At 41.6% G+C, this 19010-nt stretch overlaps 1 long non-coding RNA gene across 1 annotated transcript; it reads right to left on the reverse strand.

Moving 5' to 3' along the window:
- Positions 1–2768: 2768 nt before the first annotated feature.
- Positions 2769–18250, reverse strand: LOC116705759 (uncharacterized). The gene is made up of 3 exons (XR_004336023.1): positions 18239–18250; positions 11691–11692; positions 2769–2861 (listed from the first exon to the last, which is right to left on the reverse strand). It is a non-coding gene; the product is annotated as an uncharacterized LOC116705759 (long non-coding RNA).
- Positions 18251–19010: the final 760 nt, after the last annotated feature.

The raw sequence follows: 19010 nt of genomic DNA on the forward strand, positions 1-19010 counted from the left end.
CGGTCTAGACTGAAGCACCTGATCGTAATGGCTCAACGTTGCAATTATTTTGTTAGAAAAAGGACAGAAGAAGACTCACAAAGAGGACATAGACAAGAGGAAAAGACATCACTGGACAAGGACATTCACGCCTGTCTGTTACCCAGACTTGACAGACTCCAATCATGTATGTGTGTGTAGTGCTGTGTGTGTTACTGACAGACACAACCATAACCAAACGATGCTTGTGTGTGTGTGTGTAGGTGGGCGGTATCTGTCCCGCTCTTTGTGAGTATGTGTGTTTGGTAGTGGTATGTGAATGTGTGTGTGTCAGTGTGTAAAGCGTCCCGCTGACAGCAGTGTCCTGGCAGTGGTGGGGGCGGTTGAAGGTGCTGACAGGGTCTTGTTGGTTCATGGTCCTGCTGGGGGCTGTCGGGGCAGGCCGGGCCGCAAACCGCTCTTCTCTTCTGTCCTCAGCGCGGCCGGGCCCTGTGGGTTAAACACACAGCCTTTTACACCGGTGTTGAATATCTCAGACCAATATTGTCATGTTCAAGAATTACATATCTGTGTGTAATGGGAATGGTGTCACTCTCAGTGACAAACCTACAGAGAATTTTCACCTTTTAGCGTCTTTTGTCTCGTTGTTGTGGCTTGATGGCTTGCAACACACATTTTTGTGACTCTTATTGGCTAATAAGTGCAGTGCATCACCCCCCCCCCCCCCAACCGGCATCGTCAAACTCCGCCTACCAAGAGCCTGGGTCTGTCCCAGGTTCCTCCCACTGTCACGCTACATGCTCTTGGGGAACCTACTTGAACTGTTGGGGCTTTGTAAATTATAGAGTGTGGTCTAGACCTATTCTATCTGTAAGTTATAGAGTGTGGTCTAGACCTACTCTCTGTAAATTATAGAGTGTGGTCTAGACCTATTCTATCTGTAAGTTATAGAGTGTGGTCTAGACCTACTCTCTGTAAATTATAGAGTGTGGTCTAGACTTGCTCTATCTGTAAATTATAGAGTGTGGTCTAGACCTGCTCTATCTGTAAGTTGTAGAGTGTGGTCTGGACCTGCTCTATCTGTGAGTTATAGAGTGTGGTCTAGACCTACTCTATCTGTAAGTTGTAGAGTGTGGTCTGGACCTGCTCTATCTGTGAGTTATAGAGTGTGGTCTAGACCTACTCTATCTGTAAGTTGTAGACTGGTCTAGACCTACTCTATCTGTAAAGTGTCTCGAGACAACATTTGTTATGATTTGATTACTAATTAATCACATTGACTAATTAACGATTGAAAGGCGCGGGTGCGTTTAGGGCGTGTCCAAATCCAGTCCTGCTAGTTTGACGCCGAAAAACAGGGTCCGGGCGCATGGTTCTAAAGGGTTGTACTTAGTGTCTTCATTAAGTCATAGGTGTGTTTTGGGCGTAACATGCAAACAACCAATCAGAGGTCTTCTCCCATTCCCTTTAACAGCCAGGTTCAGTTGGACCCTGGCGCTTTGCTATTATGATGCCGGATTTGCACCGTAATATTTTTAAATGTAATTTGTGTGTGTCCTGCTGTGCTTCCTTGTGTGTGTGTGTAACAAGCATAGTAGTGTGTGCGTGCTGCGCATAAGCCATAGGCACATTTTACTAATACACTGTTAAAATAACAACGAAATGCCGCGCTACTGACTGTAGACCAGGTTTTTTGTCGGTGAATGGTGCGATCACGTCCCGTTGCTTCAAGATAGCGATACACCCAGAATGCACCTGAACACACCTCCCTGTAAGACCAGCACGCCCATGGGTGCACAAAGGGGCGCGGGTGCATTTGCTATTTAAGCGACATGGCCGCTAGAAGGGAAATTGACACCCGTGTCGGTCCCCTCTGAGACCGAGACACTCGCCCACGAGTTGAAAAGCACCTCTGATTCATAGTTTAATCATTTTTAAACCATACAAGCGATTGACTTACCACCGGAGACAACGTCACCCCTCTTGTTTAGAAAGCCAGAAGGGACAAAAAGACCAATGGCCTCTATGGAAGGCCAAGAGGTGCACTATTTAGACACGCATTTGCTTGTGTAGCATTGCTGTGGGTGTAACATTAATAAATATGACATTATTATGTTATTATTGGCATAAGTAAATGTCATGAGAGAAAAAGCGTCTTGACTTTCTTTGAAAAAATGCATGTGTTTTGTCAACTTTATAAGTTATGATGATTATTTCTTCACAGTGTGACTCCCAAGACATATGAGAAGTGTTTTAGAATGGAAAATGGCTTATTCATTACTTATCTGTCTGTGATATCAATACATATCTGGAAGATTCATGTTCCGTTTTATTTATTTACTTGTCTTTAAGGCCCCACAACCATTTTTAACATGCAAGTGACCTCACTGCAACCCAACTATTCTAATAATACAGTTTGTCCTAAAAAAAATGATGTTCATATCTTGACTGTAGACCACAGGGTTGATGTTTTACAAGCTTTTTTATGAAATAAATCCAGACGGACAATAAACTGTAAAATTGGCCTCAGGGCTCAGAGACACTTGGGCTGGGCTTGCAGGATAGCCCTAATTATTTAACTTTTGTAAATTGATAAGAAATAAGAAATGAGCGATTCATTTGTGATTATTCGCGAGTACACTATGGACAATTATGTGATTGATTCAACATTTGAATCGAATGACAGCCCTACCTCGCTACTTTAGTGTTTTCGTCACAGTTTCACTCAACCAATCCATCAACACTTTTGTGCATCGTTTTCATTGGAAAAGCCACTGGACGCTACCTGCTTAGCATCATGCGGCTCACGGTCAAAGTTAGCGACTAGCTGGTGAACATCGGGGAGCATTTATAAGCTGAAGAGCCAGATATGTCCCTCAGGACTTGGTCTCCGATCCAGTGACACATAGTCCCAGATTATTCGGTAAAAGCCTGCCACACTACCCTGAAATTAGGTCTCTTGTCAGACATCAGAAATATACTCGCATCCTTGTCTGGTATCCAATCAGAATTCATCTGCATCCTATTAGACGTAAATGATGGCTGTTCCTATCTTCAAAAAAAAATGTCTGCGTCTGCAACCCAACACATCTGATGTTTGTGTACCTTCCCCATTTGGGCTATTGTTATCCAAGGTATCCTGCCCTGTGAACCTGTCAAAGCATATTACCCATTGTCCTACCTGTCATGCTCATGTTTTACTGAAGGTTGTCAGACGTTGTAAGTCAAAGTTATTTTCACCTTTACTGTGAAGGCTGACGATAAGAAGGAACGCAAACCTTATTAACAGATTTACACACGTGCTTTGCGAGGTGATCGGGGTTTATTCCATGGAAAATAAATAGCCAGATGTGAAGCGACACACACATGGAAAAGGTGGACATCTGATCTCAGTGGTAACCTGACTGACCTGTGTGTGTGTGTCGGGGGGGGACTTGCCCAGGGAGACAGCCGACAGTCTTTCCATGTCTGTCACATCCTGTCAAGAGGAAGAACAGTGAAAAGGAACACATGCACACATTCACGACACTCTTAGCATGACAAGATTTTTAATTTGGGTTTCGTCGCACTTTATGGCGTCATGAAATTGTATTGATTTGTCTATTCTAGCATTTTTTGGTGCATGGAAACTATGTAACCTAATACTACACGCCAGGACGTATACTGTACCCTTGCGTTGTCTTACCCTCAACATGAAAAAACACTTTTGATGTCCCTATCGCAATGTTTTGTTGCTTTAAAAAAAAAAGATTTTACGTTTTTTGGGGTGTTTTTTTCAACATTTTTATCGTATTTTCCCATCCAAAGTCTTTGTCCCTTTTGTTGAAGTTTTGTTACTTTTTCAAAAAAATTTCCCAAATTTTTGACACTTACTTCCAGTGTTTTTTTTTGTAGTTTTTGACACTTTTTCCACTGTTATGTTTTGTCGCCTTGTTCGACATTTTCGACCTCCCATATTTCTGATGTAAAAAAAACTTGGAAACGGGTCATATTTGACCTCAGCACAACATGGGGGTTAAGTCATAAACCGTGCACTGCTTTAAGCGAGCTGTCATCACATGCTGTCAACCACAACTGTCGTGGAGTCAGCGACGGGGCGAAAGGATGGAAAAAAGAAAGGCCGGAAAGAGAACTGAGGACGATGACAGATGCTGAGAACATCAACCCTGACTCATAAGAGGAGATGAACCAGCCAAAAACTGACATTTGTCTCCGATTTAGATCCTGGGTCCAGCTCAAATCCCCCTGGATCAATTCCATTTTGATTCCCAAGAGCAAGCCCATTGTTTTTACTGAAGGTTACTATCTAACTTCCAGAGTTGTATCTCACATGTTTATCACTCACTTCTTCCCCATTTGCCCTTGAAGAGCACACTGTATGATAAGAAATATGCTAATTATAGCAAAGTTAGCCATTGTAGCGAAGGATGTCTGCCATAATAAACAGACTCATACACCCATATTGTGCTAGCCTGTTGAGGCTATCGCAGCAGAGACACTTGTTTGGAAGAGGACATAGTGGCCCGCTGAGTAGGGCCCCATTCCATTAAAAAATCTTGCACCCTAGCCTTTGATCAGACGCATTTTGCCAGCCTGGGGTCGCTTTTTGTATTTGTCAGTGAAGTGTTTTGCATGCTGCTTTTGCGTTGTTCAGCGATTTGTGTCATTTTGCAGGAGCGCCCTGAACGCCTCGTGTTGAAAAATACTTCCAATCAGAGCGGACGTAACTTTAACTTTACAGACAAATAAGGGTTGGCTGAGGATGGGTGATTTAATGGTTGCCTAGCAAGAATAACAAGAAGACGCAACTGGTTGGATCGGGGGTTCTTCAACACGTCTTCAAACGCGCTCTGATTGTGGTCGAACAACTTTTTTCTTGCTCACTACACACTCAATTAATCTGAAAGTGTTCATTAGTAAGGATCGCATTTAAAAAAACGATCAACTTTTAGCCAATAATTTTAATAAGGACTTCAACCGACTAGTATTTCTGATGTTAACTAGCAAAGGTAGCAAACTAGTGTGTTTCTGTTTGGAATGTAGCCCAGGAGTCTGGGAGGCCATCTGGATTGGAAATTGTCATACCTGCGAATGATTTACAGCCTGCTGGAACCTAACATACACACACACACACACACGCACACACACACACACACGCACGCACACACACACACACACACACACACACACGCATGCACACACAAGTGTGTCTCACTATCTTTGTGGGGACCAGTCATTGACATAATGCATTCCCTAGCCCCTTACCCTAACCTTAACCATCAAACCTAAATGCCTAACCTTAACCCTCACCCTCACCCTAACCATAACCTAACTCTAACCCTACTCCTAAAACCAAGTCTTATTCCTCAAACAGCCCTTTAACGTTGTGGGGACCAGCATTTTGTCACCACAAAGCTGTCAGGACCCCATAAGTATACTGTATTCCCAGTTTTTGGTCCCCACAAATGTAGTTAAACCTAATATACTCATACATCAGCCATATTAGGGAAAAAGCAACCGCACTACAAACAAAAACAGCCAGAAATGCAGTGTTGTAACCCTACAGTCAGACACACACACACACACACACACACACACACACACACACACACACACACACACACACACACACACACACACACACACACACACACACAAATTGAAGTAGGCGTGCTGCTCAGCTGTGTTCATGCGGTGTGTCGTCCTCCCCCTTACGTTCCACACTCCTCTGTTTCTCTCGTTGACCTCCTCAGTCCTTCCTCTATCTGTCCATTCTGATCTTCTCATCTTATCACTGCTCCTCATCTCAACCCTCCCACTGATGTTTTGACCTTCGACCTGCCGTCGACCCTGCCTGGTTTCACTGATGGCATTCCAGTCGTTGGCTCCTGTCTGATGTCTGGATTTAAACACAGGTAGCTTTTGTGACTAACGTTATTTATTTATTTATTAACTTATACTACTTACTGTACTTAGTTGTTGTTACTGGGGTGTTGAAGAACTCTACATCTCTTCTCTAGCTGCCTGTCCCCACTGTAAAAAATGTCTCCTCACTATCTGCTAGCTGCCTGTCCCCACTGTAAGAAATGTCTCCTCACTATCTGCTAGCTGTCTGTCCCCACTGTAAAAGATGTCTCCTCACTATCTGCTAGCTGCCTGTCCCTTAAACACACTGTAAAAACTGTCTCCTCACTATCTGCTAGCTGGCTGTCCCCTGAACACACTGTAAAAAATGTCTCCTCACTATCTGCTAGCTGGCTGTCCCCAAAGTAAAAAATGTCTCCTCACTATCTGCTAGCTGGCTGTCCCCTGAACACACTGTAAAAAATGTCTCCTCACTATCTGCTAGCTGGCTGTCACCAAAGTAAAAAATGTCTCCTCACTATCTGCTAGCTGGCTGTCCCCTGAACACACTGTAAAAATGTCTCCTCACTATCTGCTATCTGCCTGTCCCCACTGTAAAAGATGTCTCCTCACTATCTGCTATCTGCCTGTCCCCACTGTAAAAGATGTCTCCTCACTATCTGCTATCTGCCTGTCCCCACTGTAAAAGATGTCTCCTCACTATCTGCTAGCTGCCCATTCCCAGAACTCACTGCAAAAAAAACTGCGCCAACCTGCACCGCTCAACATATCAAACAGTGTTCCAGCCTTGACCTAACCTAATTGTGTTACTTTCTGTGCCACTATCACACTATCCTTTCATTCAAATAAGACTTTTAATGAATAGTTTAGGGAAATATGCTTACTTACTTACTTTAGCCTAAAAAAACATCTGTATTTACGCAAAAGTAAATTTTAGTTTAACCTTTGTTTGTGTGGCTTCTTTTTGGAAGAAGCTATGGAAATTAGGAAAAGATTTGAGGTGTGACAAAGACCCCTCTTCCCCCACTGTTGTATACCCTCCCAAGCTTAGTGCTAGGAGTAACTGGCCTCACTTCCTTTACTTTACACACTTAGAAGGGAAATCTAATGAAAACCCTTATAATGCCTTACAATGTTCTCACAATGCCTCAGGTTTGAAATATTTGGACCATAATGCACCACCTCTCTTCATCACCTGTGTCCTACACTGTACATAATAAAGCATACATAATGGTCATATCTGCTAGCTATTTATAAATGAGCCTATAAATGACTATTAACCTCTGACAAGCAACATTTGCAGTTATTGCAGTTAGTGGTCTACTGAATTATATATACCTGGATATTACATGTGTGTGTAAATGCACCTGTAAGTGGCCAACGTGTGTGTCTGCATTGTACAGATAATTTGCAGGGTTGTGTGTTTGTGTGTGTGTGTGTGTGTGACAGTGAATGAGGGAGAGAAACAGACACAAAGCAGCTAACTAAACAACAACAAAAAGACTAAGTAAAAGTGCAGCTCTGCTCTAGAAATAGCAAAAGGCTCAACAGAGAAACCAAATGGGTGGCTCAGACACACACACCACACACACACACACACACACACCACACACACACACACACACACACACACACACAGATGACAGATGAACTGATGATGGCCTTTTGAGGACCATCACCCCTAAAGTAAATACTGTGTGTATTTGTGTACTATTTGCATGTACACAATTACACACAGGAATGAAAACTTGAATTTGAACATACCTAGGCAAAAGAGGAGGATTTTAGGAAGTGAGTGCAACCACGTGTGTGTGTATTTGTGTGTATGGTTAAGTCTGAGTGGTCATTTACGTAGACACACTGGCACTTTACATCCCCACCACATCCATATAGGAGGCTCGGCCAGTCACAGCTATCATTTCTGAACATAAGCAATGCAGTATGTAATATAGACTGTGTTTAGGATTGGAATTGTGACACTGTGTGTGTGTGTGTGTGTGTGTGTGTGTGTGTGTGTGTGTGTGTGTGTGTGTGTATTTATGTCTTCGGCTGTCTGTTCACTTTCAAGGACAGGTTAAACACTGCTGTCTTTTTATAGCACCAGCAATTCAGCCTGTGTGTGTGTGTGTGTGTGTGTGTGTGTGTGTGTGTGTGTGTTTGATAGTCCGGAACTTAGTGAATAAGTGAACACACAAAGAAATTGTGTGTTTGGGAGAAACCAAGCATAGAAAGATAACTTTGATACTATAATCTCTGTGATAGTGAGAGACTTGGGAGGGAAAATGTAGGTGTGTGTGTGTGTGTGTGTGTGTGTGTGTGTGTGTGTGTGTGTGTGTGGAAGCATGTATACTCCTGTATGTCCTTGGGCACAGCTTTGTGCTCTGACAAGGAAGACATAAAAGTGCATGAATCAGCCCATGTGTGTGTCTTTGCTCGCACACACACACACACACACACCAGTGTGTTTTTCCATTCAAGTGTGAAAAAACAGACAGCGCTGTCAGAGAAGAAGATGACTCACCTCTCCTGCATTTCACACACTCATTGCACTTGCCTGGGAAACAAACATATCACTGCTATTTTCAACAAGTGCATATGTCTACCCTGAGAGGATATGCAGAACTGTAGATTATATGGAGGGACTGTCAGGTGTTAAGGAATTCGAGGCGGGTATTCTAACCTCTAATCTCTAATCTTGTGATGTAGCCGTTTCAAATGGTTTGTTGTTGTATTCTAATTTGCATGTTCCACTTGTTAGCAAAATGCTAGTGGAACCCTATGGAAACAGATTAGCAATTGTCTGAGACAGGTGGGTCCTTTGGACCGTAAACAATGTAACAGCAGTTGATGTCATTTTAGTTATACATTTTATCAATATATAAAAAAAAAAAAAAAGTTCTATGTCAAATGCAAAGCATTAGGAGACTAGGTTAAGTCTGTATTGACAAATGTTCTGGGGCCTCAGGAGGTTTGTTCCAGAAATTCCTCCGAGCTAGAACTGACAACCAAATTGCAGCTCTTTTTAAAAAAATTTTTTAACTCATCAAACACTTTTAATTCCAGAGCTCGCCTACATACGTGCACATTTTCGACATTTCCGTGCTAATTTGCATTCACCTGCGTCCGCCCATTGTGATTGGTTTAAAGAAATGCCAATAAAGATGTCCTAGGAGGCTGTGTGTGGCGAGACCCTCCTCTGCAGCGCTGTGGAGGATGGTCTGGCAAAGCGAGACTAGCAAACAGTTAACCTGCATACACTCAGTGGCAGGTGTAAATGGGTTTAAGGTGTTTTATAACACTGATTTCACAGAAGAAAATACTACGATAGTCTAATATATCTTTTACTAGCACAATAGCATAAGGCTGGTCAGAGCCTAGCTATGAAAAAATGAATATTTTATTATACAGATATATTACAAGTTAAAGTTATCTAAAGTCTTTCAAGTGCAGACCAGGCATTTTTAACACTCTGACACACACCTTATATTCAAAAGAGATTGTATCACAATTGGTTAAGCATGGCCCATATATTATTTATGACATTACAAAACACAAAACACCTGGAAATTGCCAGCTAGCCATCGTAAATGCTAATTAAAACTGTGTTTTTTTCTGCTATGATACATAAATCGCCTTTGTTCCCAGACCAACTTCACCTTCTGTTTCACGATTACTCAGCTTATAATGGGTACTGTATGTACTATAATGACCATTTAAGGATGTATTCATTAATTACATGATGGGACACCTGTCTCACCCCCCCTCCCCCTCCCCTCCCCCCCCCCCATCCCCCACAGTCATGCCTCTCTCCATGTAGTTTCATTTCTGCAGCCTGGAACAACACAGCCGGCTCGGCTGTTTGCTATGCCTGGAATGAAATGGTTGCTTGTCAGTCATCTGATCACTGCACCCATTCCCCGGGCATTAAACAAACTGAGGCTCAGCCCCTTTAATTAACCCTTTAGGCCAGGCTGCCAGGCTGTTTTTTTTTTTTAAGGAACCACTTTTTTGTTGTCTACGATTCCTCGTTGAACGGGGATTGGATATAGCTGTTGTGCATATGGTTGTTTTTCATAAAAACAGAGGCTTGACATGTGGCTACAGATCACAGGTTCGTGCTGATTGACGGCTGTGTGACACCCACCCTGTGACAGACACAAGTTTAGTATGTGATTAGACTTAATAATAAGAATCAAACCGCAAGTTGATACATGTGCCATGCCTTGCTGTCTGCTCCGTGTTTTATCTTGTATATCCCAGGTCTTGGCTAAGTAGAGACCTTGGATATCGTCACGGGGGTGAAATATGAGCAACTGCAGGTATGTCCCTAATAAGGCTCAGCAGCGTGGGAGAACACTGCGGTTATTAAGTCGGCCTGATAACAGGAATGACAAAGTAACCCTGTTATTTTAAGTCAGTCGTCTTATTTTCCTGCACTTGGCTTTCAGATTGCTGTTTTTGGTTTGGGTGTTTTGTTGTCCACATGTAGTCAAAGATGTTAAGGTATAATGAGATGTGGAACAAATCATACATCAACCAAACTGAGTTATTAAACCTAATTTTTGTAGCTCTGGCCATTGGCAGTGGTAGACTCTAACTGAGTCAATTTCTCAAGTACTGAGAGTACTCAAGAAGTTCTACTTCACTACACTTTATTATTATTATTATTTTTTTTTTTTAAAGCTGTAGTAGTTAATTACTCTGCAGATTTAGATTGTAAATCCAAAATAATATAAACACCTAATAAATGATGATGTACAGTATCTCCATAGATCAGGGGTTGGCAACCTTTTTGAATATGAAGTGCCATTTCAAAATGCTGTTGTTAATCAAGTCAATTCAATCCAATTTTATTTATAGTATTATAATAAGAGTTATCACAAGACACTTTTTAGCTAGAGTAGGTCTAGACTACTCTCTATAATTTACAAAGATCCAACAATTCCAGTAATTCCCCCAAGAGCATGCATTTAGTGTGAGGAGAAACTCCTTTTAGGAAGAAACCTGGGACAGACCCAGGGTCTTGGTAGGTGGTGTCTGATGGTGTCGGTTGGGGGTGCGATGAATAGTGGTAATAATAGTCACAATAAAAGATAATGGTACAGTGAGTAGAAATAGTAGTTGTAGTAGTTCATGGCACAGCAGGGCACTGCAGGGCGTCACAGGGCGTAGCAGGACGTAGCAGGGTGTAGCAGGACCACGGCGACAACTGCACCCATGATTTTGGTGCCACCCTAATTCAAGAAAACATGCTGGGCAAAAAACCCCATAAAACAACATAATCAGTTTGCCATATCTACATTAAGCCTGCCATCATCTACCAAGGCAGTGTATTTTCTTTCTTTGCGACGCGTTCTGTGAGTACTACGAGTACTAGCCAATCAGAGGCATGCTAGTGTGCAATTGGTTAAGATATCACGTTCCTTGGGTGACATATGGGACTAAGGTTCCTGTCCCTTGTTAAAGATTAAACTGCCTGGCAGTGTATAAAGTACAGTCCCATCTTTACCAGCAGCAACACGAGCAATGCTAACACATTAATGCATCAATAATGCCGAGCCAATACTATAGGATTTAAAAATGGGCCGTTCTGCATGAATACTAAGTATATTTTGGTGCTATACTGTACATAGGTTAAAAAAAATTATTGTACAAAAACGTGAGTATTTAGATGATCAGAAAGGTTGACTACAAACTGATTTATTAGCAACTATTTTTGTTAGCAATTATTAGCAACTTTTAGCTTTTCCCCTAAACCATTTGTAGCTAATCTGGCTAAACTGCCGGCTTGTTTACCACATATATATATATATATATATATATATATATATATATGATCGTCTCACGACTTTAGTTTCTCGTCCCATTGGACCGATTTTTTTTTAGTGTTGCTGTGTTCTAAGATCTCAGCAATAACTTCAATGTTATCTAGAACGATAAAACCTTTGGCCAGAGCTATTAAAAATGAAAGCAGTGTTGTACTTTTCCATAGTTTTCCTTTAAGCACCACTGTTCCCCCTGAACTAGTGACTTATTACCTTCACTGTGAACAAATAGTAACCGAATGGGAGACTCTCGTATGACTCATCCGTTGTTCAACATCATATCCACACTTTTAGTGATCGGAGCCATGGCAGGGATGTATCTGAGAGAAAATAAAAATATGATGCCAAACTGGTATTTGTGGGTGAACTTTGACAAGTTTTTTTCAAACATCTACTCCCAAATCTTGTGGGATAACGGCATGAAATGCAAAGCATAAAAATATCCTTTGTACCTAAGTTATAAAAGGCAACTTTACTTCAAAGAGAGCGCAATCTGATATCTGATATCTCTCCATTAGTGCATGTATAGGTATAATAAAGGATACATTATTATTATTATTATTATTATTATTATTATTAATAACTTTCCCTTGGAACCCCTTAACGGTCTGGTGAACTGATGCTCCTGTAGTGGAAGTGGAAGTCTGTCTGCTTGTCTGTCTGTCTGCCTGTCTGTCTGCCTGTCTGTCTGTCTGTCTGTCTGTCTGTCTGTCTGTCTGTCTGCCTGTCTGTCTGTCTGTCTGTCTGTCTGTCTGTCTGCCTGTCTGTCTGTCTGTCTGTCTGTCTGTCTGCCTGTCTGTCTGTCTGTCTGTCTGTCTGTCTGCCTGTCTGTCTGTCTGTCTGTCTGCCTGTCTGTCTGTCTGTCTGTCTGCCAGTCTGCCTGCCTGCCTGCTGTCTGTCTGCCTGTCTGTCTGCCTGTCTGCCTGCTGCCTGCCTGTCTGTCTGTTGTCTGTCTGTCTGCTGCCTGCCTGCCTGTCTGTCTCCTGTCGTCTGCCTGTCTGTCTGTCTGCCTGTCTGCCTGTCTGTCTGCCTGTCTGCCTGCCTGCCTGCTGTCTGTCTGCTGTCTGTCTGCCTGTCTGCCTGACCTGTGCCTGTCTGTCTGTCCTGTCGTGCCTGTCTGTCTGTCTGTCTGTCTGTCTGGGTGCCTGTCTGTCTGCCTGCTTTCTGCTGTCTGTCTGTCTGCCTGCTGTCTTTCCTGCCTGTCTGCCTGCCTGTCTGCGCTGTCTGCCTTTGACTGCCTGCTCATGCCTGTCTGTCTGCCTGCCTGTCTGTCTGTCTGCCTGTCTGCTGTCTTCATTCACTCACATAAACACGCTGCCACCTTTCCAACGCACAGCTACTCTCAAACACACACCTTATACACACTGGCAAACTGGCACTGAACTCTGCACTGGAATCAAACTCACAAACTGGCATGACCACAAACACACACACACACACACACACAATGGCTTTGTTTGTGGCCAGTATTGAATACCAGTTAAAACAATGGCGGTTTGTGAGAAACAGGCGGGAGCCAACCTCTCCTTGATATGACAGGACCAATAACAAAGCCTATCACATTACTCCTGTAATCATTAACTACTTGTAGCCCACTTTGTGTGTGTATGGGTGCATGCAGGGTTGTCTCAGTCAATCATTCAGTCCCGCGAGGCTTTCTTATGCAACCGATTGACTGTTGACCTTATCAGGCCACTGTACACAATGATGTCATTCTCAGGTGTGTGTGTGTACGCGTCTCTGAGTCTAGGATTGATGCATGTTGGGTTTACTTAAATCAAATTCCTTACTTGTACTTCAGTTAAGGTAGTGTGTACTTGCTTTGAACACAGAGGCCATTCATACAATTTAAATTGTGTAACTACATGCTGACCACTGTAGAAGCCAAGCATGCAGTGCTGGAAATACATAAATCACGTTGTATAAGTCTCATGGTAAATCATATCTCTCTCATTTTCATCTACCTCTCCCTAAAATGATGAATCACTTTCCAGGAGAACATGACTTGGCAAGCTCACTGTAACAACACTCTTATCAGCCAAGCTAGAAAAATGTGAAGGCCTGGAATGTTTTTTTTAAAAACCTTGTGAAAACAGTGCTGTTGTCTTTTTAATCTTTGTCACAATTATGGACTGAAAAAGTCAGATGTTTGAACCCTGCAGCAGCCAGTGGCCTTCAGAGGAGCGCATGGTGCGACATGCTTATCCCATGTTACCTGGGGGATGTGTTCTAGTGGAGGTTTAATGTCTGATCCGGTTGGTTTAACTGTACAGCAGATTAATACTCAGCAATTATTAACTTTTTGCAAAGCTAGCAGTGTTAGCTCTTCAGATAGCAACATTGACACTCGGCCCCCCACTTTACTCCAGACCAGGGTGTAGTGCTACTGGACCATGATGCCAATTTTGGTCCAAGTGGGGAAATATTCTCAGTTTGCATAATCCGGTTGAAATTCATATTTCTTTTAAGCGCTTGAAGATCCAGTAATAACTTAAGCGTATGTCATGCAAGGAAGATATTCAAAACAAACGGAATGGTCAAAGTCATACGTAGTCACATGATGTCAATTAGGAAAAGTGGTTACATAAGGTACATTCAAAAAGAAGCCACAGTTCATAGATGAGCTACGATACATAAACACATGGCACTACACCTTTAGTCCAGACTCAAATATCCAAATATCAAACATCCATAACAACTATTGGAAAGATTTGGGGAATTTTGTACATACAGTTCATCCAGATGATGAACTTTAGTGAAATCACTCAACAGCTGTTGGATGGATTTCCATCAATTTGAATACATTTGATTCTGGATTTATTGTAATAACATTGGGGATATTTTATTTCATCTTGCGTCATCATGTGGGCAATATTTTGAATTTGTCTAATACATTGGTTTATGACCACATACCTGCTAAATTAATGCCATCTCCATCAGCCTCAGCCATACTTTGTCTTAAGTGCTAACTAGCAAATGTAAGAATGCTAATATTTTATACAATGTACCAAAGATCAGCATGTAACTTGTTAGCATGCTGATTAGCATTGATTATTGAAAGACAGATTTGTTTAATCTGAACACAAGATTTCAATGAAAAACTATCAATTTTCTTCTTTTTTTTTCTGTCATCAGTTCTTTGAGCAGCTTCAGCTGGCACAGAAAGAGTTAAGTGCCCGCAGCCGGTCGGTGTTGCGCGGGTTTTTTTCCACCCGATTAACCTTCGGTACGCGCCAAATGTTAGTCTTGGAGCAGCATGGGGGAATCTCCAGCTGCCCAACTTTGTTTAATCAAACTTTTTAGTCAAACACCTGCTCATTTCCGCACGCGCAGCAAACACACACTCACGTCCGCTGCCTTTTTCTCGACAAACACGCACACACACAGGACACAGACACACTGCAGGAACTCAGGGGTGCCAAGAGGTTCCTGTCTAACTGTAGAGCTCAGGTTAATGAACTATGGCAAGTGCAATCTCTCTCTCTCTCTCTCTTTCTCTCTCTCTCTCTCTCTCTCTCTCTCTCTCTCTCTCTCTCTCTCTCTCTCTCTGATTTCAATTTGTTCTATTGGCATGACAAAAATACACGTGTTGCCAAAGCATAAGGACAAGCATACAGATATATATATATATATATATATATATATATATATATATATATGTGTGTGTGTGTATATATATATGTATATATATATACATATATGTATATATGTGTGTGTATCTATATGTATATATATATGTAATATGTGTGTATATCTATATGTATATATGTATATCTATACATATATATGTCGTATATATGTTGTGTATATCTATAGTGTATAGTATATATGTGTGTATATATATATGTATGTGTGTATATATATTATGTATTGTGTATATGTATGTATAATATATATATATGTATGTTAATATATATGTGGTGATAGTATGTGTACATAAATATATATTATGTTATATGTGTATATTGTATTGTATGTGTATGATATGTGTATATATATTGTGTATGTATTAAATATATATAGATAGATAGATAGATATACATATTCACCCCATACAAATATATGTGTGTGTGAATATGTATATCTGTGTATGTGTATATATATGGTTATATGTATATATACAGATAATATGTATATATATCGTGTGTGTGTGTGTGTATGTATATATATATATAATATATATATATATACATATACGATTCAAAATTTCTTTATTGTCATACCACAGTACACTGTTGTACGAAATTACCTTCACAGCTTCAAAGAATACAGCACAGCAAAAATTAAAAACACCGTGGAAAAATTGAGTTATTAGTTATATGAATTAAAATAAATATGCTTATATTTGCTTATATGCTTATATTGGCGTGCAGAGTTTATCGAGTGATACACATAAATATATAACGTCTAAAAAAAACTAAAAAAACCTGAAAAATATAAATATCTAGATACTAGATACATACAGTTGTCAAGAAGTATAAAAGTACAAATATCCGTATTTAAAGTAAAATAGTGCCGTAGAGAAGAAATATAAACAAGGAGTGAATACATCTCTCTCTCTCTCTCTCTCTCTCTCTCTCTCTCTCTCTCTCTCTCTCTCTCTCTCTCTACCTGTCTGTCTCTCCCAGTGTTTGTCTTTACTTGGCCTCCATTCAGCTCTTACATAACCGTGTTGGTGAGAACTTGCTGGCTGTTCAAACAGGTCGGCATCACAGAGGATTAGAGGCTGACGGACATGACCCACATACTGAGACACTTTTCTGCAGGTAGCTGTCAGCCTGTCACCCCTCCCCACTAACACACACACACACACACACACACACACACACACACACACACACACACACACACACACACAGATAAAATCTGCTCATGTCATGTTTGAGGATCAGGGCGTTACATTGATAATAAATGGCTGCCAACGGTGAAGCAGGTGACTGCAGTGCACTCACGTCTTACAGTGAAACCTCAAGGCCAGGGATAGACTTCCCATTGTTCTGCCAATTCTTTTGTTTGAGTCATGACTCATTTCAGATACGTGGCTGATTCAGTTTGTGCAGAGGTGCCATGTGACTTGCTGTATTGCTTGTATTTGTTTTACTGGAGGAGGAAGCTGCTCCTAGATGTTTGTCTGGCTACTTATAAAACTAGTGAAAGGATTAGGGTGGCGGTATTCTTTATCTTCTCTTATTGTCAACAAGTCCCATGAGTACACCAAAACCCACAATGTGTAAGTCGGTTTCTGTTTGTAATACTTTCCCACTTCCCTCTTCGGACAAGCCTTTAGTCCATTCATTTCTAGTAAAGACGGAAATTTAAAATAGGATTCACTCACAGTGTAGGGGGGAACTATTTCAAACTCTAGCTAGTCAAACTGCAAGCTACGCTTCATGGGGAGAAGTTAAAGGAGAATTCCGGACAATTTTTATGTTAATCTTGATCGCTATAAATATGCGTGTACTTTCATTTGAAAAAAACCCCGACCTGAATCGATGCATGCAACACGGAGAAGCTGCAGCTATGTGTACGAGCGGCCACTGAGCTAAAATGGCAGTTATTGGGGCAAGTTTTAGAGCTTTTGTGCCTCTTAACAGACACAAAAGGTAATTAATATGTCCGTGCAACATGAACAGGGTCCTTAATTGACAACACTATGCGTTTTCAACTCAGACGTTGTTCAAATTCCCCTACCCTGTCTCTACGCTGCCGGTAGCTAGCTCGCCCGGTTAGCTGCTAGCTGCTGTCTGTAATGTTCAGCCAGGCTTCTGTGACAATCATCACGCAGCAGTTGTGTGTGTATTTTAGCTTATCCATTTTGTGTGTGATCAATCTGGCACAAATAGATAAGCTACAAATATACATGTAACTACTGCATGATGATTATCACGGAAGCCTGGTTGAACATCACAGACTGCAGCTAGCAGCTAGCAGATAGCAAGGCGAGCTGGGTGAAAATGTCCATTTATGAGGTTTTTTAACAATAAAATGAGTTCTCCCAGCCTGCCTATGGTCCCCCAGTGGCTAGAAATGGTGATAGGTGTAAATCGAGCCCTGGGTATCCTGCTCTGCCTTTGAGAAAATGAAAGCTCAGATGGGCCAATCTGGAATCTTGCTCCTTATGATGTCATAAGGGGCAAGGTCACCTCCCCTTTCTCTGCTTTGCCCACCCAGAGAATTTGGCCCACCCATGAGAGAGAGACATTATGGCTTTCAAACAAGCAAAGTGGCAGTTGGTCAAGGCCACCCCCCCCATTCTCCTTAATAGCTACAGAAACAGAAATGGCACAAATTTTGGGAAAGAGACTTCAGATACAGTATTAGGGGACCACTAAGGTCTATATAAAGAGACTTCAGATACAGTACTAGGGGACCACTAAGGTCTATATAAAAGAGACTTCAGATACAGTATTATGGGACCACTAAGGTCTATATAAAGAGACTTCAGATACAGTATTAGGGGACCACTAAGGTCTATATAAAAGAGACTTCAGATACAGTACTAGGGGACCACTAAGGTCTATATAAAAGAGACTTCAGATACTGTTAAGGGGATGTGACAGGTGGAGGACCCAAAAGCAGAGTCGAAGCAGGCGAGTGGCACTTCAACAAAAAGTCTTTATTGCAGTCCAAGAAAACACAAAGGCGGGCAAAGCCCAAAACATAGGTAATCCAAAAAACACAAAAAACTCAAAAACCAAAGGCAGAGCAGGGTAAGGCAATCACAAGGGGAAAGTCCAGGGGAGTACTCACAGAGAACAAAACGGAGGAACGGGAAAACTCGTAGAAACATGTAGTACACTGGCTCGAGGACAAAACTAATGATGCGGCACTAGACAATGGGAACACAGAGGTTAAATACAAGAGGTAACGAGGTAATGGGGAACAGGTGACACATCAGGTGAATCATATCAGGGCGGGGCAGGACAATCAGACAAACAAGGTGAACTTAGACAAGACAAGACAAGACAGGAAGCTGACTAACAAAAACAGGAAGCAGAAAACACAGACACAGGGAACCATAAGACAGAACCTACAACACCAGACAACGGAGAAAACTGGGACAAAAACACAGGGAAGGCCAAACGGGAAAACAACCCCAAACAAAACCCCAAACCATAACAGATACAGTATTATGGGACCACTAAGGTCTATATAAAAGAGACTTCAGATTCAGTATTAGGGGACCACTAAGGTGTATATAAAAGAGACTTCAGATACAGTATTAGGGACCACTAAGGTCTATATAAAAGAGACTTCAGATTCAGTATTAGGGGACCACTAAGGTCTATATAAAAGAGACTTCCGATACAGTATTAGGGGACCACTAAGGGTATGTAAAAG

The sequence above is a fragment of the Etheostoma spectabile genome, chromosome 17 (assembly GCF_008692095.1).
Source record: "Etheostoma spectabile isolate EspeVRDwgs_2016 chromosome 17, UIUC_Espe_1.0, whole genome shotgun sequence".
In the NCBI taxonomy this organism is placed as follows: Eukaryota; Metazoa; Chordata; class Actinopteri; order Perciformes; family Percidae; genus Etheostoma; species Etheostoma spectabile.